Source organism: Eutrema salsugineum, unplaced genomic scaffold (genome assembly GCF_000478725.1).
Source record: "Eutrema salsugineum unplaced genomic scaffold, Eutsalg1_0 scaffold_3, whole genome shotgun sequence".
Taxonomy (NCBI): domain Eukaryota; kingdom Viridiplantae; phylum Streptophyta; class Magnoliopsida; order Brassicales; family Brassicaceae; genus Eutrema; species Eutrema salsugineum.
The window spans coordinates 7,525,719-7,549,504 of record NW_006256756.1 but is presented as its reverse complement, the minus strand read 5'-3'; the positions used below and the strand labels follow the sequence as shown (position 1 = coordinate 7,549,504).

Sequence of the window (23,786 nt, the reverse complement as noted above, 5' to 3'; positions counted from 1 at the left end):
TATTTGGCACGACTGGGCTCGATCATCCCGGTGCAAATATGATGCGTAAATTAATTCATAATGGCAAGGGCATCCGTCAAAGCAAGCAAGCAAATGCAAATCCTAGGGAAATCGTATCAGGAAGCCAAATAATATATAACTCCATTGATGCACACTCCCCTTCTTGTAGGAAAGTGAGGGTTTTGATCAAACTCGATTCTTTTCCAGGAACCTCCTGCTTCGAGTACGAAGACCCAATGCTCCGACTCTGCGGAGGTTGTACTCTCAAGTATGTCTGGACTTTTCGCAACAGTGCAGACAACTTTGTATTGATCAAGAACAGGATCATGTCCGAGAAAGTAGACGACAGTGTTAAGATCATATTTTTGAGGTGCAGAGATGTTGGATTTGATGGCCGGTAAGGTTACGCTTTGTCTGGTGGCTGGATTATAGATACACGCTTTTCTGCAAACGGTGTTCAAAATCAAGCCGCGAAGAACCATCGTGTTGTGTCCTCCCATCCATGGCAATGTCAAATCTTTGTCCAAAGACCTCTCATCATCAGCACCATTACTAGATGAAGATAATGATACCAGTGCGGATTCGCAGGGGTTGTGACAGACCTGCGTGTGAATCAATACACGCTCGATGGTGCACCAAACTCATGTATACACGAGGTTGTCAAGGTGGGCAGGCGACAGTAAGATAAAGGTTGATGAAAAATCGGGAACGGATAAGACTAGACCACAGCCTTGAGAGGCACTTGAACCTCATAAGCGATTTAACAGGCAATCTAGCCATGATCTTTATCTGGAGTTCCAAAGGAATCTCCTCCGGCACTACCAAAACGTCTACTCTTCGTCTTTTTATTCCTCTTCCTCTTCTCTTCTTCCTTTGAAGAGACGAAATCAGAGCTAGATACTTAGCCATAGCTACTCCTTAATCAATCAGGACAGAAAAAAGGGCTCTTTTTCCAGATCTGAGTTGAGAGACAAAACAGAGGAAGACGAGCAGAGATAAGCTCACGATCTAGGATATTGAGTTTGATCTGTTATCGTCCGTCTTTCCAGATCTAGTTTAAGCAAAAATAGAAAAACTCATTATTTAAAAGGAAAGTTTAGGCTTCTAATTATTTAAAAAGGAAAGTTTAGGCTTCAAGTATTAAACGGTTTTCAACTAACTTAAATAGGAAAGTTTAGGCTTCTTTAGGTCCTTAGTTCAAACCTTCAACTAATTTCTTTTCCTTAAACAAACCTCCAGATCAAGTGAAATGTGGTTTCTTAGAATCAACGAAGAAAAAATAAAAGACAAGAAACACAAACTTATGGGAAACTGATTCAGCGTTCAGCAAGAGTATCATGGGAAACTGTAACTTTAGCAAAGGATGAAGGAGGTTTAGGCTGTAGAGACTTGGTTACCTGGAACAAGGCATGCACTCTTAAACTGGTATGGCTCCTTTTTTGTAACTCTGGATCTTTTTGGGTCGCCTGGTATAAAAATGAAGTTTTGCTGGGATCAATGAACAACTATTGGATTATGAAAACGAAGCAGAAGCATTCTTGGCTAGCAAGCAAGCTACTAAAGATTAGAGATGTGGCTTTCTCTTGGATCAAATTACGTGTTGGGAATGGAAAGAACACAAGATTCTGGACAGATAATTGGTCTTTTTATGGAAAGTTGCAGGATTTCTTACAACAGGGAGCTTCTCCTAGAATGGGAATCCGTGCAAATGCTACTCTCTCAGATTTAAATCATCACGGTCATTGGGCTGTTCCTCCTGCTAGATCAGACAACCAGGTGACTCAATATACTCACTTATTTACTCTAGTTACTGATAAAAGTTGAAGCTAAATGCTTTTAAGAATGTCCACATAGGATTTAAAAGTGCAATTCAATTGGTCCATATCAACATTCAAAATTAAAAATGTTTACAAAAATTAATATTATTGTTAATAAAATATATATAAAAGAATAAAAAAGTTATGTATAAAATTTCCATTAACAACAAACAACTAACATTTCTTAAACAGATTACCAATTTAATTACTTAGATATAAAATAATATACAACCAATTAGGAAGAAAAGTAAAATTTAACATTGTTTTTCAGTTTTCTTATAATACTCATATAAAAAGAATTAAATTGAAGATGATGAAAAAAACTTATTTCTTTCATTAGAGAAGATACATACACTAGATTTTTGGGTCAATACTATTTTTATTAAATAGTAGTTAATTATTTTGTTATAGTTTTTAGTTATCTTATTGGGGTTTTTGCTAAAAATAACCCAAAACTTGACTTTGAATACAAAAGTAGACCCCTGAAAAAACATTTGGCAGAAATAACCTAAAGGGGTAGTGAAAAGACCATTTAATCCTGTATGAGTCAACAAAAAACGGAAGTCCTAATTACCGTTTACACCCTGACGAAGTCTACTAAAGGGAAAAGAAGTCTAATAGTAGACTTCATTTTCTCGAAATTTTAAAATTTTTAAAAAATTATTTTGGTATCAAATTTACATTCATAAATTCCGTAATCGTAACCCAAATGTACAAAAATTATTTTTTGATATTGCTAAATGGAAATGTATGTTTTTAAATTAAGTAGAAGTAAATTTATTATTTAGGTTTTAAAAGTTGTACTACTAAACCGAATAAAATAACCTAACCAAAATTTTAACCGAAATTAAACCGGGAATAACTTCCCTTAACCAAGAAAAACTGCCTGTAACCGGATAAATTTACCTAGACCCCGTAAAATTAGTAACTCTAACCGAAAAAAACTTACCCGAATCGAACGGAATTACCAGACTGTATATACGAATTTTACAGATCTCGTTAAAAAAAAAACCGTCGAAAGTTCGTGTAAAAAATAAAAAGTCGAAGGCGATTTCTGTTTCTTTGCTCCGGCGCCGCCGACATACAGAACCGCCGCCGATAAACTCGTTCAGGCAAGTTTTCTTTCTCCCACCACACCCCCATGCTTCCCTACTCTTCCATATTCATCACCTTTCCGTTTTCGTAACCACCAGTTTCCAGATCTGAAATTAGGGTTTTTTTTTTTGCAGATCTGCTTTCGCCGTTGGAGGTTAACGTCATTTCCTGCCTCAAAACGGTTAGTAGATATTGTTCCGAAGTTATATACTTAGCAATTCTTATATTTCTTCTATCTTCCTGTAATTTTGTCCGCCGGGTTTGAGTTAGATCTGTCCGTCGGGTTTTTTTTCCCAGATCTTTTTGCATTTTCTCGACACCAGCTTCATCTAATAACGGCGGTAAACACTATAAACTTTGTAGATTCCATTTGGATGATTTGTTTTAGTAGACTTCATATACAGTATTTATCATGTATTGATTGCTTCGGTTGGGTTCGTGGATTCCGTTGACTTAATATACTGTTTTTTTGATGTTAAGATTGCTTCGGTTGGCTTCAGTAGACTTCTCGACTCGGATTGTACTTAGAATGTGAAAGTAGACTTCATTTTGAAAAAGTAGATTCCATTTTGAAAAAGTAGACTTCATTTTGAAAAAGTAGACTTCATTTTGAAAAAGTAGACTTCATTTTGAAAAAGTAGACTTCATTTTGAAAATGTAGACTTCATTTTGAAAATGTAGACTTCATTTTGAAAATGTAGATTTCATTCGTGTATAGTTTCAAACCGTTACTAGTTTTTCTCATTAGAGCTTTGTTACTGTTGATGCAGAAATATGTGTTAGATAATGGTGGCCTCTGAATTCCCTAGAAGACTGTACACCAAAGGGTTTGAGCCAGCCCCGGATAAAAGCATCGGCTATTATTCTGATGATTATAGGCTGGTACCTGCACTAAAGTCAGCTCTACAAGAGGATGAATGGGAAGAGATTTACGAGTCACCGTTGGGTGTCTTTTCAAAGTTCCACGACTTGGATTTTGGTTGGGCTTCTAGGCTGGTGCACCACATGCTGACCTTTCAGATATTTTGCAAGCAGAAGTACGAGATATGGAGCCTGATTGGTACCATTCCAGTTCGGTTTTCATTGCATGAGTCTGAGGAGATCACCGGACTCAACTGCGGGTACGTGGATGACTTGGCTTTAACTGATCTTGCGCTTTCTGATGACACACGTGCATTTTGGGAGCTAATGGGGGTCGATGCCGAGTCGGGCCCAAGCACTATCAAAATTATTGAAGCCTGTTCCAATTGCTCATCATGGTCTCGGGATAATAGGCTGCGGTTGGGTTATCTTGGGATCTACACTGGTTTCATAGTGGCAACGAGACCTGGCTTATCCACAAATGTCAACCATGCCAGACTAGTGATGGATCTCAACGGTTTTAAGGAGTTTCCATGGGTAAGAATTGCTTTTCAGCATTTGATCAAGTCTGTTAAGGAGGAAGATCTCAACAAAAACATTCATATAGAAGGATTTGTGCAAGCTCTTCAAGTGTGGGTGTACTATGCTCTGCCGGATTTTGCTGCTGAATTTGGCGAACCATTGCCAAATGATATTCAACCTCTTATGCTGGCTTACAAAGGATCAAGAGGACGAAAGAACGTCAGCCAACATGCTAAAACAGGTACTGTATTAGTGTAGTAGACTTCTATGTAGTAATGAATTTTCAAAGTAGACTTCAGAAGTACACTTCATGTGTAGACTTCAGAAGTAGACTTCATGTGTAGACTTCTATATGTACCATTGATAGTGTGAGGCTTCAAGAGTAGACTTCTATGGTAGACTTCAGGAGTAGACTTCTTACGTAGTTTTTCGACGCTTCATATGGCTAGTAATTCATTTACTTATTGTATACGCCCAGGCTCGCATACAGTGCTGCGTGGCTAAGGACTTGGCGGATATGTTTCCCGTGTGTGATGATGACGAACAGGATCCAGATATTGTCAAGATTGTCAATGCAATCCATGACCCCCATTTCAAGTTCTCAAAAAACCATTGGCCTTTGGAAGGTGTTTTGGGTGCACACATCGTCAAGGCAGAAGCCGGAAAGAGGAGCCTTCTCTCAGATGAATCAAGTCGCAAGAGACCCTGCACAGCATTTGCCTCTACCGCCTCATTCGTTGGTGATGAAGGGGTCGGAGTTGTCGCTACTATGAAAGCGCACTTCGACCAATGCTTCAAAAGCTTTTCAACCAAGATGCTGAATGGTTTTGGTAGCTGTGAAAAGCAGATCAAACTTCTCACCGTGAAGGTTGAATCTGTAGAGCGCGCGGTAGAGGAGTTGACTACAGGGTCGGTGAAGCACACTGAGGAAGAGGTTAAAGACAATGTAGAGCCAACCCAGCAGCAGGGCGGTAGTGGATCCAAGAAGCATGAAGGGGTTAGTACGAAAAACCCTCCGCCTATACAAAAACATTACATGCGAACAAGATCACACAAAGTTAGGAACACTTAATATTAATGTCATTTGAATTCGAACATGTTTACTACTGTTATGTACCATGTGAGATTATTTACTTATGTTTTAAGAACTAGTTGTTTACAATTTTCAGACTATGATGAAACATGTTACTAAATTATAGCATTGGTGTAGTCATTTGTATATTCATGCCTGTTTGTGACAATAAACTGCATAGTAATTCAGATAAAGATGGTGCTCCGATGAAAGATAATGTCAACGTTGGTGCGTGTGAGAGTGTTAACGCCCCCGGGGATGCAAAAGGAAAGAAGGCTGCCATGAAGGAAGAAGAGGCCCCAGAGCCTAGTTTTTGTGAAATTGACCCGAAGACGTGTGATGTGGACTTCGACGCGGTTGCACTAGCCAAAAATGCCAAAGCCAGAGCATCGGCTCAGATAGTTGCTCGAGCAACGAGTGCCAGGCACCGACAGCTGGCTGCGACACAGAAGAGTCCGTTCTTAGGAAACAGCACCGCAAAGTCCATCATTCCATCGTCGGCATCTCACTCCGGCCGTGTCCGTGGATATGATCCTTTCGATCAAACCGGTGTCAAGGCGAAGCATACCACTCTAATGAACTTTATCAAAGCAAACCCGTAAGTAGACTTCTATACGTATGTAAGTAGACTTCCTCATAGTATTATTTTGAAAAGTAAACCCGTAAGTCTATACGTATGTAAGTAGACTTCCTCATAGTATTATTTCCTGTCTAACTTTTTCACTTATACAGTGCCTATCCAAGACGCCCAAAAAACTCTTCGATCGACTGGTATTACGTTCTCCGGACACCGACGAAATGGCTACATGATACGGTTAGCGTTTGACTTTCTCATATTAGACTTCATGTTTAGACTTCATACGTAGACCTATTATGTAGACTTCTATAGTAGACTTCGTTTGCAGACATTAGACTTTGTTTGCAGACTTCACTCATGTCTTATTTTCATCAATGTGCAGCACATGGAAGCTTACATTAACGTACTCAGGCTGCGATTATCCAAGCATCCGGAGTGGTTTGTATCCGACCGGATTTGCTTCATCAACTCCATGTTTGCTACTGTTTGGAGGCGTGACTACAATGACTTCAAAAACTCTTAGCCGAATGCAGATGGGTCTTGCAAACTTCTACCGCCTGGAGCGTATTCGTACTACACTGGCGACTTACCTATCTACTGCCAGACTAAGAAGACGTGGGCATATGATGTCGACTATTTGTACTCCATGTTGCACATCAAGGAGGACCATTGGGTAGCTATATGGGTTTCATTTGTGACGAGGCATATCACGATATGGGATAGTCATGCGAGAACCAAATATGCATCTGACGCCCAAATTGCCGAAGCTGTGGAGCCTCTTGCTGTTATGATACCCTACCTTCTTCAGACCTGTGCACCTGATGATGACAAGTGGAGATTACCCTACACGCCGTTCACCCATTCACGAGTACCAGGTACGGAGATACCTCAAAACATTCAGAGTGGTGATTGCGGAGTGTACTGCCTCAAGTACATCGAGTGTCATGCTTTGGATTTGCCATTTCCTCCGGAACTCTGTGATAAAAACATTCGAAAAATCAGGGAGAAAATGGCTGCAGAGATCTTTGACGAAATAGGTGCTAGGGACAATGATAAGCTAGATACAACCGGGCTGGATGTCTATGATAGGCAAGCTTAGTGTTTCCGTTTTTAAAACTAACTTTGATTTTTATGGCAACTTTTGGGCTACTTGCCTAAATGACCTTCAAAGTGATTGGAGGTCATTTTAGCAATTGGTAGATGATATGTGTGGAAGTTTTTTGGCCACCTATCTTATAATTAAATTGCCAAATATGTTGTATTTTCGTTTAGGATATTGTACTTAAACTGAAGTCTACGACTGAAGTCTTCGACTGAAGTCTTCGACTGAAGTCTACTAAGTTGTAATTGTATTTGTACTGAAGTCTACTAAGTCATTAACATGTTAGTATTTATAATTTTCGATTTCACCATAACCACTGATTTCATCCTGTAAAATATTATTGAACATGCGGAAAAGAGTATACGGAAAAAGTGTATACAGAAAAAGTGTATCGAAATGAAAATACAACAGAGTAGACTTCTATTGTAGACTTCATTTAATCGAAATGAAGTCTACTAAGTAATTAAATCTGTAAATTTAATTTTAAAATTGTTAAAAAATTATTTTGGTATCAAATTTACATTCATAAATTCCGTAATCGTAACCCAAATGTACAGAAATTACTTTTTGATATTGCTAAATGGAAATGTATGTTTTTAAATTAGGTAGAAGTAAATTTATTATTTAGGTTTTAAAAGTTGTAGACTTCTATATTGAAGTCTACTAAACCGAATAAAATAACCTAACCAAAATTTTAACCGAAATTAAACCGGGAATAACTGATAGTGTATACGGAAAAAGTTTAGTTAAACTCAGAAATATAAGTCTACAAACAAAGTCTACAAACGAAATCTACTACAGAAGTCTACTAATGTCATGTAAACATATAAGTAAACACAAAAAACATAAAACATGGAGTCAACTAATTTCAACGCGGCCATTCATTTGCAAATCCAGGAATTGTTTTCCAGAATATGGCACATTCCAACATCCAGAAGCAAGGACTAAGGAGTTTGTCACCATATGAGCCGACGAGGCTTTCATCATCCAGTGCTGGTTTGGCAGATTCATACAAGCACAACTCCTTGATTGTGCCTTCGCAAAAACATGGAAGACCGGTTCGTGAAACGCATCAGGCTTCTTATAAGTGTTCGGACACCTGTTGATGTGCTGCATAGTCTTCCTCATCTTCGTTGCCTCTGCCGAAAGTATACCACGAATGTGGTTAAATACATCATGGCTACCATCCATGATTAAAGAGAACATAACCATGTAGTAAGTAGCCATGAGGCATCCTCCATTTGATGACATCTTTATTAAGTCAAATCCTTCTTGGATACTATCTTCATAGAAGATTAGAGAAACGCCTCGTAGGTATTGCGCTGTAGGATTTCTACACTCCAAACAGCGCTGAAAGAAAGCGTCAACCCTCCCATGTTGATCCCAGACCCATGGAATCGTCAAAGTTATTAGATCAACGGCTCTTAAAAAATCCTCTTCATTAGAAATCTCATTTAGGTGTTTGGAGGAAACCCAGGCTTTACAGAGCCCACAGAATGTCGGAAGGGAGAGAGTTGAAGTTTATCTGGTTCGACATCTTCAAAGGGTTTGGAATGAAACTATAATTCGCCTAAACCCGAGAATTTATAAGCAGAAATACAGTACACAAACAGGTACAACGGTTACACGCACCGTTTAAGTCGTTAAAGCAGTTACATATATGAAGTCGTTTCAAACATAACCGTAAACAAAATATCACATACATAGTAGACTTCGACAGTAGACTTCCACATTAGACTTCACTAGTTGACTTCAAAAGCAGACTTCTTTGAAAACAATAGATGCTTTGTCCTCCTATTCCGGAGCCTTCTTGTTATTGTCCTGGTGAATCTTCGACGTCTAAGTGAGAGACACAAAGTATAGTAAATAAAACTGTCAACATTATTAGATGATTTTAGCTCAACTTACACAATTCGGTAGGGTATGACCAGGTTGCTTGCATTGTGAGCAGCTGTATAGTTTGTGCAGCTTCCTTGGCTTCTTGCTTTTCCTCCTAGCAATTTCTAGCCATGATTGCCACCGAGACTTCTTCTGTCTGCCTGGTTTGTGGCGAATGTCTGGTGGCAGACATATTGATGTTGGGACTCCTTGGACCTCTGAAATTTGGGGATATATGTTGGCAGAGTATGCGGCAAACAAGTAGTTTTTTGAGTAAGTCGGACATACAAGGGAATCCACAGCTATCCCACCGGCTAATGCAGCTGCAATAGCATGTGAACATGGGATCTTCTCGATATAAAACACACCACATTCACACATTCCATGTTCCAAATCAACAATACAATTCCTGGTTCCTCCTTTCACATAGAATCTCCAAGTGTCAATTCGGTCCACCTCCATTGCATCTGCATAATGTCCACAAATCGCCAGCAAATACTCCACTCCCCGAGTATTATGTGTTGTGAGACTCAAAGCATCCTCTCTGCGTTTTAAAAACCACCGGCCGAGCTTCTCTCGTATGAAATCCAAGAGGAATGAAATGGGATAGCCACGGGCCTTCTTAAGTGCAACATTTATAGACTCTGCAACATTGCTAGTCTTAATATTGTATCTGTCTCCAACAAAATGAACTCGGGACCAAAGGGAGACATCGGCTTGTTCCAAATAGTCAGCAAGGTCAGGCTTGATCTGTCTCAGCTCCGCCATGTACCGGTTGTAGTCATAGAGGTTGTAAGCATAAGCCACACGTTTTACCAAGTACAGCAACTGCTTCCCCCTAAACTTCGTTACTATGTTATGTTGTAGATGGTAGTATCATATCCCTCGTTTTGCCCGTGGGAAAATTGTTTGACAAGCTTTCTTAATAGAAAGATGTGTGTCAGAAACTATCACCAAAGGATAACCATCTTAGATACATTCACGCAGTTTAGAAAAAAACCATTCCCATGAAGCATCATCTTCACCATCAACAATTCCAAAGGCCAAAGGAAAAATCTGAAAGTTTCCATCTTGTGCGGTGGCAACCAACAAGGTACCTTCGTATTTCCCTGTTAGATGACATCCATCAACCACAATAACTCTTCTCATGTACTGAAAATCGGCAATCGATGCTCCAAATGCGAGAAATAGATATTTGAATTTGTTATTCGAATCTACATGAAGAGCTGATACAGTTCCCGGATTGGCTTTGTTCACTGAATGTAGGTAAGCTGGGAGACTCACATATCCATCTTCAGCTGTTCCCCTGACCAATTGTTAGGCATATATCAAAGATCTGTATGAAGTAGTGTAATCCATCTTGATGCCAAACATATGCTTCATTGAAACCCTGACATGTTCTAGTGTAAGTCCATCAATGATGCCCCAATGGCTTATAAACAGCTTGCCAATATACTTAGGAGTAGACTTCCCACGCTGAGCCATTCGATGGGCTATTGAACATGTGTGGTCTTTCACATATTTTGTCACCCAAAAAGTTGATGCATCATTCTTCACGCTCGCTCTAACCATCCAAGCACATCCTTCCACTCGACATTTAGCCACAAAAAGAGTCTTGGTAGACTTCTGTGTTTTAAAAGCAAATTTTAACATTATCGCAGTCAATCTAACCTCTGATAACAGCTTTTCTTTTGTAGGGAAACTTGCCCTAACATATATATTATCAGACCATGACATGGGCGTGCTCCCTGTTTCACCATATCTGTTTCTGACATTTTCAATACAGACTTCATCTTCACCATCATCTTCATCTTTCACTTTACCGTAGACACTGTAATCTTCTCCGTCAGAGTAAGCTGCATCGTCGACATCTTCTCCATCCTCGTTCACATCAGAACTGTCTGCCTCATCATCGGTAGAATGTTCTGAATTTTCCTCAGACGCCTCACCTAAATCTTCATCTGATCCTTCCTGGTTCTCCTCAGTATCCATCTCCACTCGACTGGACACACAAAGACGTACCATATGCACTCTGCTTAATGCAATCAAGCTTGAAACTTGTCTATCATTGGTGACATGCATTGGAGGTGTATCTGGAGCCATAATTTGCAACATTGAGACTGGTAGTGCGTAGGTTAACTCGATGAGCTCAGTCTTCTTGCCCAAGTTATAATCATCTCGCGCCATCTCAGTAAGCTCCCCCCCCCAAGGTGCAACCATCGTTCAAAAACCACATTCTTCCACCTTTGCCCATTTCAACAACAAAATGCCATGAATTCTCCTCAATCTTTCACTCACCGTACACATCTGGAATTTGAGTCATTCTCTGAAAAATAACCATATAAACCATATTAGCAAACACTGCATAGAGACTTTTTGTATCAAGAGTGGACTTCTACCGAAAAGAACATTAGTAGACTTCTAAAGCAGACTTCGAATGTAGACTGGAGGAGAAGTCTACTTTGATAAAACTTCTGATTCAACAATAAATATCCAATGAAATGAAATAAAATTCAATGGGTAGTTCAATCACTTACTAAGAAGCAATTCTAAACCAAAAATTTGAAAAATAGTTTATAAATTTGCTTAAAACGCGTTTTAAAAAAAACGTCAAAAAGTAGACTTTGTAAGCAGACTTCAAATGTAGACTGGATGAGAAGTCTACTTTTTCAATGAGAAGTCTACTAATGAAGTCTACTAAAAAAAGGTCATTTTTACAATTGACCAATCTGTTGATTTTTCCTTCAGTAGACTTCAGGAGTAGACTTCAGTCAAAAAAGGTTACTTTAGCATTTGACCGATGCATTGACCAACAAAGTAGACTTCTATTGTAGACTTCATGTTAGAGTAGACTTCTCTGACAGTCTACTTTTGAAGTCTACTTTTTAAATAGAAGTCTACGGAACAAAATAGGTTATTTTTGCAATTGATTTTTTTGAGTAGACTTCACAATGAAGTCTACTCAAAAAAGGATTCCTTCTAAGTTTGACCGAACAAAATAAGTAGACTTCACAAAGAAGTCTACAAAATTGTAGACTTCACAAAGAAGTCTACTGAAGTTTTTTGGAATTTTTTAAATTTTTTAATTTTTGAAAAACAGAAGTCAAACACAAAAATGACCTATACGTTTTTGGTCAAACTATAAAAGTAACTTAAAAGTAAACTTCGTATGCAGACGTAAACAGTAGACTTCATACGGAAGTCTAAATCAAAAAGTCAAAATACGGTCAACTACAAAAATAACCTCTTTTCTTTAGTAGACTTCTTGAGCCTTCAAACGAAGTCTACTAAGTTTTTTTTTGTTTTCAAAGGATGTCGAGTAGACTTCTCGTGAAAGTGTGAAGATTACCTTTAACAAAATTGGGCTCACCCAAGTTTCTCTTATCCACCCAGAACTCAGGATTTCACCGAAATTAAACAACCCAGGTGTCGAGTAACCAGAAATCACCGAAAAAGCATGGTGCGAAGCATTGTAACTTTGCCCAGATGTTTTGGAGAAGAAATTATGAAAGAATGAGCAAGGTTATGAGTGAATGAGGTCAGATATTTGTTTTATTACAGCTTTAAAATTGGTTGAAAAGCATTTATTCCATTTTCATGGTTGTTCATGGTGGTTGAAGAAATTGAAGAAGATGGCATTCTCGTAATTAAAAAGTCTTTAGAAGGTCCAAGGAGACTTTAGCCAAATTAAAGAAAAATCAAAATAATAGATGTATAATGACATTTTCGTTAATAGTTTAAGTGGGAAGGATAAAATTGTGAGAAAATTGCAAAAGTTGGAGAGAGAAAAAAAGAGGTTAGTTTGGTGTTTGACTTTGAAATATGGGTTAAATGTGAAACTCTCCCTATCTTATTAGTATACTAACCTACAAGCATTTGAAAATTTAGAAAATATTTATACGAGTTGAAATTATAAAACGAATTAAAATAATATTTACTATAACATAAAAACAATACATCTATTAATAAGTGGAGATAGTTGGTGGTATAAACATAATTTAAGGGTGACAATAAGTTTGTAAAATCTATTTTAATATATACCAAAAAATTAATTTAATAGTTTATTGAGGGGTAATTAAATGCTATCAAGTATAATGTGTACTCATTGAAACAGTAAAATAAAGAGAAATTTTTTACCTTTTGTTGGTTGTCAATCATTTAGAAGTTATCACACACAATATGTTACTCGACAAAGGTTTGGTATTTCCCAATTTAAGATAAATTGACAAAGATTTATATTGAATTTATCGATCTATTTGATTTGAAATTAGTTTTGATTTTTATTTTATATTTATTTACTCTCTTAGTAAAAGCAAAATTTATGTTGGTTAGTTTTTTATTTAGAATAAATCAGAAATTTGTATCAACTAAACTTACCTAGTTTAAGAAAGAGAATAATTTTTAACTTTATCATTTTTTTCATAAAAAACATACATAACAAGGATGCAACTAATAAAAAAAAACTTATTTTCTTGACTAATAAGTGATGTATAGTACTCTATCTTCATGTTAATACTAATTAAGTACTATTTAATAAGTTTGTTACATTTTGGGTTGGTTTTAGTATACAAAATCTTAAGCGTTCGATAAAATAATATTGTTTTAAACGACACATATATATATTCAAACAGATGTAGAAACCTCAAAATCTATATATAAATTCTGAGATTAAAACTGAAATATTTTTGATAAATTTTATTACAATAAATTAAAATCTAAACAAATTAACTGCCTAAATATGATAATTTATCAATATGATAGTTAATCCTAATATATAGCATAAAAATTACCCACGAGTAGCGTTGGTGCGAAATCTAGTGTAAATGAAGACTTTGATGGTCCTTGTAGACTTTACGGTTGATGAATGATGTTCAACGTGAAAAATCAAGAACTCACGATTTGTCTGGAATTCTTTTATACTGAGAGATGTTGTGTGACTACTGCCATATGCTTTGTGGCCGTTCCCAAAGAAGCGAGGTTTCGATTTTCCTTCAGTTTTGATCCGGGAAGATTCTTGGAAAGAGTTATATTCAAACATTCCAACGGATCATCTCAGCGAGTGGATCAGTGCCCTCGGTTGTCGGGATTCAGTACGTTTATGATCCTTGGAGGACCTTTGTTGGTGTTGGATTTGACTCCAAATCCGGTCCAATAGAAATCCCATTCAAGATCTAACAATGGATTAGCTGAGGTGAAACTCATCCGATATTTAGAAGCCCGGATCTCAAGCTGAAGCCAAAGTGGCGATCTTCACGCTGACAGACTAACAAAGTGTTGGCCGAGTCAAAAGAGGATTGAAGGAAATTGCAAGAATCTAGTAATTGGGCAGAGCATGTTAGGCCAAAGATCAAGGAGTGGCTCAACAAGAAGAAGGGACTATAAAAGAAGCCTTAACCTATTGTTTTAAATCCCTTTTTACTCATTCTAGACATTGTATGCTCTACGAGCTTTCTAAACCTTTTGTAACCTTGCAGCCTCATCAATACAAATTCAATTTGTTGAATCTTGTCTTATCTACTTCCTTGAGCCCATCTTCCCTTATTTACAAAATCATTTCAATTTGTTTGGTGTTGATCTTAGGATCCACAGACTTTTACCTGAATTAGCAAACACAATTGAAAAACTTTTAAACCAAAATTCTTGGAAAGGTAATAATCACAAAAATTTGGCTGAAAACAAATTACATTGAAACTTGTGTGAAAAGGTACTAATCTTGATCTTTTGTGCAAACCTGAAGGTCATATAATATGTCAATATAACTTGAGTTCATATAGGTGAGATTGATCACTAACACATACAAAACGCAACTCTCTTTCTCAGGTTTGTATAGAATGAGAGTGGGAGATGTTCTACTTGAGACTGGTTTTCTACAACCAAGCGCCTCAATTTTAAAGTTTATGGACAAAAGAGAAAATAGTATAGGGAAGTAAAGAAGAAAGCTTATTGGTCAAGAAGAAGAAGACTCTCAGAGCTAAAGGAATGAAGAACCAACGAGATCAACTAAGTATCAAACATCATTGACCTAACATATAAAACGAATGGCTTTGTCAACATTACACAGTTGGGTTCTTCACATTTAGACCCCATGTACAAGAATAAAATATTAGGATTTTTGTCACTCCTAATACAATCAGGCCAGGTATACAAGTAAATATGAAACAAGATTGTGTGAAAAGGAATTAAGATTCGGGTGATCTGAATCTGTAGCTCTTCTGTTTGCAACGATCCGCTCTATCTCGCTATTGCGGTTTCTCGAGAGGATTCAGTAATTATTTCTCTGGAATAAGTTTCATTGGAGGAGAAGGTCTGCATAGGATGGGATGAGCATGATTCCAGCATGATTCTGCCACACTTTCCACTGAGTCTTAGCTTGATACTCGATGCGATCACCATGAGTAGACTCTCTAGCCATGAAAGTTATGTAAGATTTGTATAACAACCCGACCTTCAGTTATTCAAATATCGGTTGTTACCATTTCCTAATTTCGGTTTAATTTCATTCCTTCGTTATTTTTTTTTAATAAATGTTTTCCTAATCTCTTTTTAAAAGCCCATTAAACCCAGCCCATCCAATTAAACCTGAGTATAAATAGTTTTCTTATCTCCTAAAACCCCAATTAATCATTCTAATCCTAAGAGACACAAACCCTAGCCACATTTTCTCTCCTTCTCTCAACCACACCATCCCTCTTCTCTCTATCTCACCATGGCTCTCTTCCTCTATCTCTCCCTTGGCTGCCTCTCTCTTGTTCTTCTTTCTATCTCGTCATCTTCACTCTAAAACCCTAGCCGTCACCGCTGCCTTGTGTGACAATTTCTCCAGCGAACCGTGCGGAGCCACGCGATGATATACCTATCAAATTGAAGCCCCGAGTGTCAGATTTCTATGAAGACGAAGTTCGTCCCGATCGAAGATCTGAGTTAAGAGATATCGCCATTTTCGTGTCAGGTGTAGATCTGTCACAAAGAGGAAGATCAAGTGTATCTTTTTCTAGAAAGACATCTGTGAGGACTTCCTGCTTCACCCTGTCTTCATTCATGTCTATTTGTAGTTAGTATCTTCTTAAATCAAAGCTTAGATTTGTTTGCTAGGGTTTATAGAACTATTAAGACCTAGATCTCTGTTGATTGATTGTTGACGATGGATGGTTGCTGGAGGAATGTTAAACGAGAAAAACAATGAATTGGATCTAGATCTATGAAACCCTAAAACATGGAATTTTTGTATTTGATTGGGAATTTGTGTGTGTGTGTGAATTATAGAACTGTTAGGTCCCCGACTTATCTGTTGTGATATGTCGGTGTTGTTTACTGAGTTAGTGCCGTATGTGTGATCGTGGCACTAGCCCAATGGTGGGGGAGGTACGCCAATCCTCCCGCAAGTCTGTGAGACTTGTTAGGCCTGTCTGTGGTGACCACCTGTGCCATGTCTTTGGTGACATGAGATTCCATTCTGTGGTGATCGGGGCCCCTTTCTGTGGTGATTGGGGAATGGAGTGACCTTGCTTAGTAATATCCCTTTCTGTGGTGATTATGTGACCTTCTCTGTGGTGAATGGTGGGTGGAGTGACATTATTGATAAAACAGTGATGCTTCCCTCAATGGGTTAAGGCTATCCTTGCTATTTAGTAGTTGTTTGTAAGGTTACCCTTTGTGTGAGAACTTGTTTTAGGATTAGACTCTCTGCAATATTTATGTTTGTCATGATGGTGTTCGTGGGCCTCCTTAAGGTTCATTCTCGCTGAGTAATTCCCCAAAATACTCACCCCTCCTTTTTCCTTGTTTCTTTTCAGGTATAGATAGATGAGTGATGTGTCATGTCATGAGGGTGTCAAGTTTTACCCTAAATGAAATCAATAACCGCGAGTGCACAGCTGATCGATTGTAGTACTTAAGGGATCGAATCCACAGGGAAGGAAGATCTTTCCTACAAAAGCCTTCGAAAGAAATATAAAGTAAGGAAGTCTAGAACCAGACGATTTTTGTGAGGGTTTTGGTGGTGTATTTAAAACGTAAAAACTAATCTTAACGAGAAAATACGAGAATTAAAATGACCTAATAACTAAACTTAATGAAATCGACTAAAAACGAGAAAACGGCTAAACCTAATTGCTTAAGTAAAAATCGATTGAAAGAGTAAAAATATTAGACTAAAGCCTGAATGAAAATCGATGTAAATTTATAGAAAAGAGGCGCTGGGTTTCAGAGAAGTTTTCTCTGGGGTATGAACGATTCAAAACATTGTTAGAGAGTAAATTTGATAAGATCTTAGCTTAAAATTTTCGAACTAGAGTCACAGACGTATGAATACGCCACTGTCGTGATCGTAGACAACTATCTCTCTCAACCCTGACCGGTAGGTTTCCACTTTGGCCCTAGAAGAGAAAAGATGCATTATGTTTAAGACTCGTCAGCATTCACAAATCGCCCATAGGTAGGTTTCCACTTCTATGTTTGTTTTGCTCTCCCAAACTAGATCTGACACCGGATGAACACTTTCGTGTCACCAAGCATCTGGATCAGATTGTAGTTCATGACGCTACTCTCATGCAGTAAAAATTAATTCAGAAGAAAAAGTTCTAAGATTCGGCTTCAATAACTCATGGAGTCCTCATCGAACATATGTATCCCCATCGAAAATCCCTTAGACCCAACAATAAAACTACTCAGACATGATGAACGAAATAAAAAACATAGTATTAAAAAGTAGAGCAATATTCAGAATTGAAAAAGAAAGAACAAGGGTTCAAGAGATAGATCTCTCTCTCCCTAAAAGCTAAAGTATAAAAACAATAAGAAAACAAGATGGTGTAAAAGGTGATACGAATTAGGGTTCCTAAAACATGTATTTATAGTGCTCAAGACATCTCTGAGCGTCACTTAGAGTTTCTCCAAATGAGGGAATCATTTTGGGCTTCAGAAATGGGCCTTCGAGTTCGGAATTGCTGGCCGCGGTCGGGATGAGCGTGACCGCGGGGAATAGATGGTTGGCCGCGGTCGGGAAGCCTCTGACCATGGTGAAATGGCTGTTGGCCACGGGTGGAAAATGCTTGCCGGCTGGTTTATGGGACACCTTGCTCTTCGCGTATCTTTTGATTGAACCGTTGGATTTCCAAGCTATAAAGTGTGCTGGAAAGCTGATACTTCCATCTTTGAGATCTCCAAATTTGAGCTGGATCAGACGGTGAGAAGGCTTTCAATCGGGGGTGAACTTCTGACGCTTTGACTTTGAGCTGAAAATCTGTTCTTCTATCCATTTTGTTAAGTTTTTCCCTAAGTTTCCTGAAAAGAGTCTTGGAACTATAAATAGTAGAAAAATGTAATAAAAGTACTTGAAAACAATAAAAAACATAGAAAAGTATTTCAAAACAATCCATAAAAGTGGTCAAAATACGGTGTTATCAACTCCGCTAGACTTAAACATTTGTTTGTCCTCAAACAAAGCAAAAGTCTAAACTGGTTAAGTGAAAACAAAAATAGGAAATGCACAAATCTCAGAGACATGAACTCCTAAAATAGGACCAAAGATCGTGCATCAATCCACAACTTAGTCTTGAAAGTTCACACCAAGACACAAAAGATACTATTCCACTTTTTTCGTCATGCAAAACTTAAACAATCTAAATCTTGATTCCAGTCAACTAACTCTCTACATTTATTAAGTGCAATAGTGAATTCTCATTAAATCCAGGGTAGACGGCGTTTGGCATTAAAAGGGCTGTTTAAGTGGTGGAGTTAAAGTGTTTCGGATTACCTGATGAATCTGGAGGATGCAAGATAATATGCAAAACCGCAAGAGAGATAAGTACTTGTTGATGACCGCAATTTTCAGTCACTTATTCTTACCAAATTTTGTTGCATAATCCTTCTTCCTTTGTTGTGGACATCTATTCCCCCAGACTTAGATTCTTTCCGGGAATCAGAAAATGATCTCCAAAAATCCATAAAATCGAACTCCAGTTGCCTTGGGACTTAAAATTCGACCTCTCTAGACTCTCTAAGGCTTTTATCTCCTTTCTTTTCCAATTTTCGGATTTTTTTTTTAAGAAAGGGGAAATGCTTTTTAAAGAGAGAGCGAGACTAGAGGACGAGATTGTACTAAAATTTAAGATTTTTCTAAGGCAAACTGAGCTTCCTCATGTGTTGAATCTTTCTGGGAAGTTTTCCGGCAAAATCGCAGGTCTCTGTCTTTGGTGACTGGAAACTGCGTCGTTCCTCTTTCTCTCCAACGTTTTTACACATATCAGCATATAAGACAATAGAAAACCAGAATGCATGTGGTTTGAAAGAGGCTTGGTTAAGGTGGGGAACTAGCTAAAGATGAACTAGCCATTCAGGATCAACAAAGAGTGGTAAAAAGGGTAAAGGAGTCCTGAATGTATGATTCGTTTCCCTGGTCTAATGCTTCAATGAGAGGATTAAGTCCAAGTTAAGTCCAAATAAAATAGAGCTAGTGTATTCCTTCATCTAAATCGAAATCATTTAAATTTCTCTGGGTACTTTGTTTCAAATGTGCTTAGCTACCGCCTAGTCTAGTCCTAAATCATGAATGAGCATGTCACTAGGAACAATCTAAAAGCACACAGTCAACTATCATTGATTCATGTTCACCATTCCCTTAAAACGTATTTTGTTTTGAAAAACGATTTTGAAAAACTTTAAGGAAAATGCAATAAGTGTTGATAATGCAAGAATCATGAAAGAAAAGTGGTTAGAAAGGGATGAAATCCTCCTCCAGACTTAAATCACACTATCCTCAGTGTGAAACAAGTCGAGATTGGATGGGAAAAATGCATAGATAATCAAATTTGGTAAGGCCAAAGAGAACTTACTTGAATCCGGGATGCTGGTGGAGATGGACCGGATTCATTCGAAGAGGTTTGGGGTGGTGATAGGTGGTGATGGAAGGTGGTGGGAAGTGATAAATGAGGTGGAATGAGGTGAAGTGGGTGGTTTGGGGTTGGGTATCATCTCAACGACCATTTACCGCGGTCAGAGGTCATGCGACCTCAGTAAACTAGTGCTCGGCCGCGGTCAGAAAGATGCGACCGCAGTCGAAGTGGTGTTTCCCGCGGTCAGAACGCCTGCGACCGCGGGGTCTTAATATGCGGCCTGTTCCTACTTCTCCTTGGTTCTTGCTGGGCCGAGCAGTCAGAGGCCATCCTTCTTTTTGGTTTTTTCGATTTTTTTTTTTTGATTTTTTTGGCTTTTTTGATTTATGAGAAACACCTGAAACTAAGAAAAAGAAAAAGATCAACAAAAAAAGAAAGAAAAATCCTAAAGAAAAGTCGTTTAGCTTGACTTTGGTGTTGGACGTGGCTTAGTCCAATGAAGAAGATTTTTTGTCCTGAGACAAGTCTTTTTTGACATCTCCTTACTTTGCCTAGCAGGTTCCTCGTCACTCCAAAGTTCTTCTTCAAACTCTTCTGTTGCAGAACGTTTTCCCGCTTTGCTGTTGTATGGGACAGCTTCTGTGAAGACATCTTTGTCGATATTAGCAAATGAAATCCTCCGGTTTGGCCAGTCCATTATAGCTCCGGAAGTTGCTAGAAAAGACCATCCGAGAATCACTGGATGTGTTGCTTCTCTTGTTTAGACAATGTCGAAGTCGACAGGCACGATGCAATCTTCTATTCTCAAAGGAATGTCATGAGCTATTCCTTGAGGTGTTGCATTGGAATCATCAGCTAGATTAATCTTTGCTCCAGTCCTGCGCAGGTTTTTAATACCAAGTCTCAAACCAATTGCCTTGGACATCATGTTAAGACAAGCTCCAGAATCACAAAGTACATCTTTAAACATTTCACCTCTAATAGAACAAAAGATGAGAAACTGACCTGCACCTTCGATTTTGTGAAGTGTTCAAACAGGTTTACCTCTTCTAGCATGATTGAACAAGTCTTCTATTTCAGAGATTGATTCATTGCTCTCACAGAAGTAATGGCCCATGAAGTCCTTGCAAGCTCTGGCAAAGGTGATTCCTTCAGGTAAATTCGAACTACTTCATTGAACTCATCGAGCTTTTCTTTGCTGATTTTGTTGGTGTAGTAGCTGTAGTCTTCAGGTTTTTGAAAGTGGATCGCATAGACAGCTGCTTCTGTTGACGTCAAGTATCGAGCTCGCATGAATAACTTGTGGATATCTTCTTTAGACTCCTTACAGTACCTGAAAAAAACTTGCAGGCAACCAAGTTCCAGATATCATCGAAGCTGAGGTGAGCAGGGAATGTCTTGACCAGATTATTAAACTCTATCAGCTTCTCTCTACTGATGTTGTTAGTGATCCATTGAATTTCTCCCATACTTTCTTCAGAGGAATATCCTGCATCTGGATCCTTCACGAACAATCCATATTCTTCATCTTTGGAGTATTGCTCTTCATACTCGTCTTCACAGGACAAAGCCATGTTGCAGGGCATTGGCTTTCCTTCGTTTTCAGATTCTTGGGTGCTGATGGAGCAAATTAGTTGCTGACGGAGTGGTTTAGTCATTCCAGAGGGTGCATCAGTCGAGCAATTGCTTGTATGAATCGACATGGGCTGTTTTGGAATGTTTTTCGGCCGGCCTTGACTGCAGGAGACGCGACCGCGGGAAAGGGCTTCTTGGCCGCGGTCACAGGTGATGCGACCGCGGGAGAATGTCTCCGAGTTGATTGTCTGTGATTGCTTGCTCTTTTGCTTCCTGGATGATCTCCTGGGTCTTTTGGCTTGGTGTACTCCCTCTCTAGACTTAAGTCTTTAGTTTTGGCTGTTGGAATCTTCTCTCCAAGTCCTTGCATGATCTCCTCAACCTTTTCTTCAACTTCTTCAAGAGCATATACTACTTTGTCCATGGTTGAGTCAAGCTCTTCGGTTTTGTCTCGAACCTTGTGTACTCCATCCCAAATCTATTCCACGTAGGAGTAGGTCAGGTTGTTATGATCATTAATAGTTTCTTCTGCTTTATCGAGTTTGATCTCTAAGGTGCGGATGTTTCCACTGGCCTTGCGAATGCTGACTTCGTTATCTCCGACTCGTCCTTAAACTAGTTCTATCCTATATTTGATAGTCTCAGCGTCCTTGTTTGCTTGAGTCTTGATGGTTTTAACTTGAGCAGAAAGATCTTCAAGCTTTTTGTTAAAGTGAGTTGACATGTTGTCAATTTTCTCGTGAAGGGCGGCTCTTGACACGGCTTGAACCGCGATGAATTGCATGATCACCGTTTCAAGCTGACTCAATCGATTACTGAGCTGGACGTTCTCATCTTGCTTGAGAATCTGGTGAGGTAGGCGATGCATAGGTGGTCTACGGTTTACCATTGGAGGCCCGTAGGGCTCATTCAGGAATGTTTGGTAGTTTGAGGTTCGAACTTCGTCATAGAGATCGTGTAGGTATTGCTCTTTTCTGCGTCTGGTAGCTTGAGCTAGGAGTGTTGTAAAAACCTCCCTCATAGTACGGATTTTGATTTATAGGGTCCATTGCTTCTGGATTGGAAAAAAAATAACCAAAAATTGGAAATATGTAGAAAAAGGGTTCTAGAGTCGATTTACCAACCTTTCTTAGGGTTTTGCGGAAAAGAAAACGCGTGCCTTCCCTGGAAACGGCGCCAAAAACTTGATGTGTCGTGTCGTGAGGGTGTCAAGTTTTACCCTATATGATATCAATAGCCACAAGTGCACAGCTGGTCGATTGTAGTACTTAGGGATCGAATCCATAGGGAAGGAGGATCTCTCCTGCAAAAGCTTTCGAAAGAAATATAAAGTAAGGAAGTCTAGAACCAGGCGGTTTTTGTGAGGGTTTTGGTGGTGTCTTTAAAACGTAAAAACTAATCTTAACGAGAAAATACGGAAATTAAAATGACCTAATAATTAAACTTAATGAAATCGACTAAAAACGAGAAAAACGGCAAAAACCTAATTGCTTAAGTGAAAATCGATTGAAAGAATAAAAATATTAGACTAAAGCTTGAATGGAAATCGATGTAAATCTATAGACAAGAGGTGCTGGGTTTCAGGGAAGTTTTCTCTGGGGTATGAACGATTCAAAACATTGCTAGAGAGTAAATTTGATAAGATCTTAGCTTAAACATTTCGAATTAGAGTCACGGACGTATGAATACACCACTATCGTGATCATAGACAACTATCTCTCTCAACCCTGACCAGTAGGTTTCCACTCTGGCCCTGGAAGAGAAAAGATGCATTATGTTTAAGACTCGTCAGTATTCACAAATCGCCCATAGGTAGGTTTCCACTCCTATGTTTGTTTTGCTCTCCCAAACTAGATCTGACACCGGATGAACACTTTCGTGTCACCAAGCATCTGGATCAGATTGTAGTTCATGACGCTACTCTCATGCAGTAAAAATAAATTCAGAAGAAAAAGTTCTAAGATTCGGCTTCAATAGGTCATGGAATCCTCATCGAACATATGTATCCCCATCGAAAATCCCTTAGACCCAACAATAAAACTACTCAGACATGATGAACGAAATCAAAAACATAGTATTAAAAAGTAGAGCAATAGTCGAAATTGAAAAAGAAAGAACAAGGATTCAAGAGATAGATCTCTCTCTCCCTAAAAGCTAAAGTATAAAAACAATAAGAAAACAAGATGGTGTAAAAGGTGATACGAATTAGGGTTCCTAAAACACGTATTTATAGTGCTCAAGACATCTCTGGGCGTCACTTAGGGTTTCTCCAAATGAGGGAATCATTTCAGACTTCAGAAATAGGCCTTCGAGTTCGGAGTTGGCTGGCCGCAGTCGGGATGTTCGTGACCGCGGGGAATGGATGGTTGACCGCGGTCGGGAAGCCTCTGACCGTGGTGAAATGGCTGTTGGCCGCGGGTGGAAAAATCTTGCCGGCTGGTTTACGGGACACCTT

General features: G+C 38.7%; 1 pseudogene; it reads right to left on the bottom strand.

Moving 5' to 3' along the window:
• LOC18015085 overlaps nt 1-909 on the bottom strand; it is a 7,362-nt pseudogene extending 6,453 nt beyond the window's left edge.
• Between the last annotated feature and the right edge of the window lie 22,877 nt (nt 910-23,786).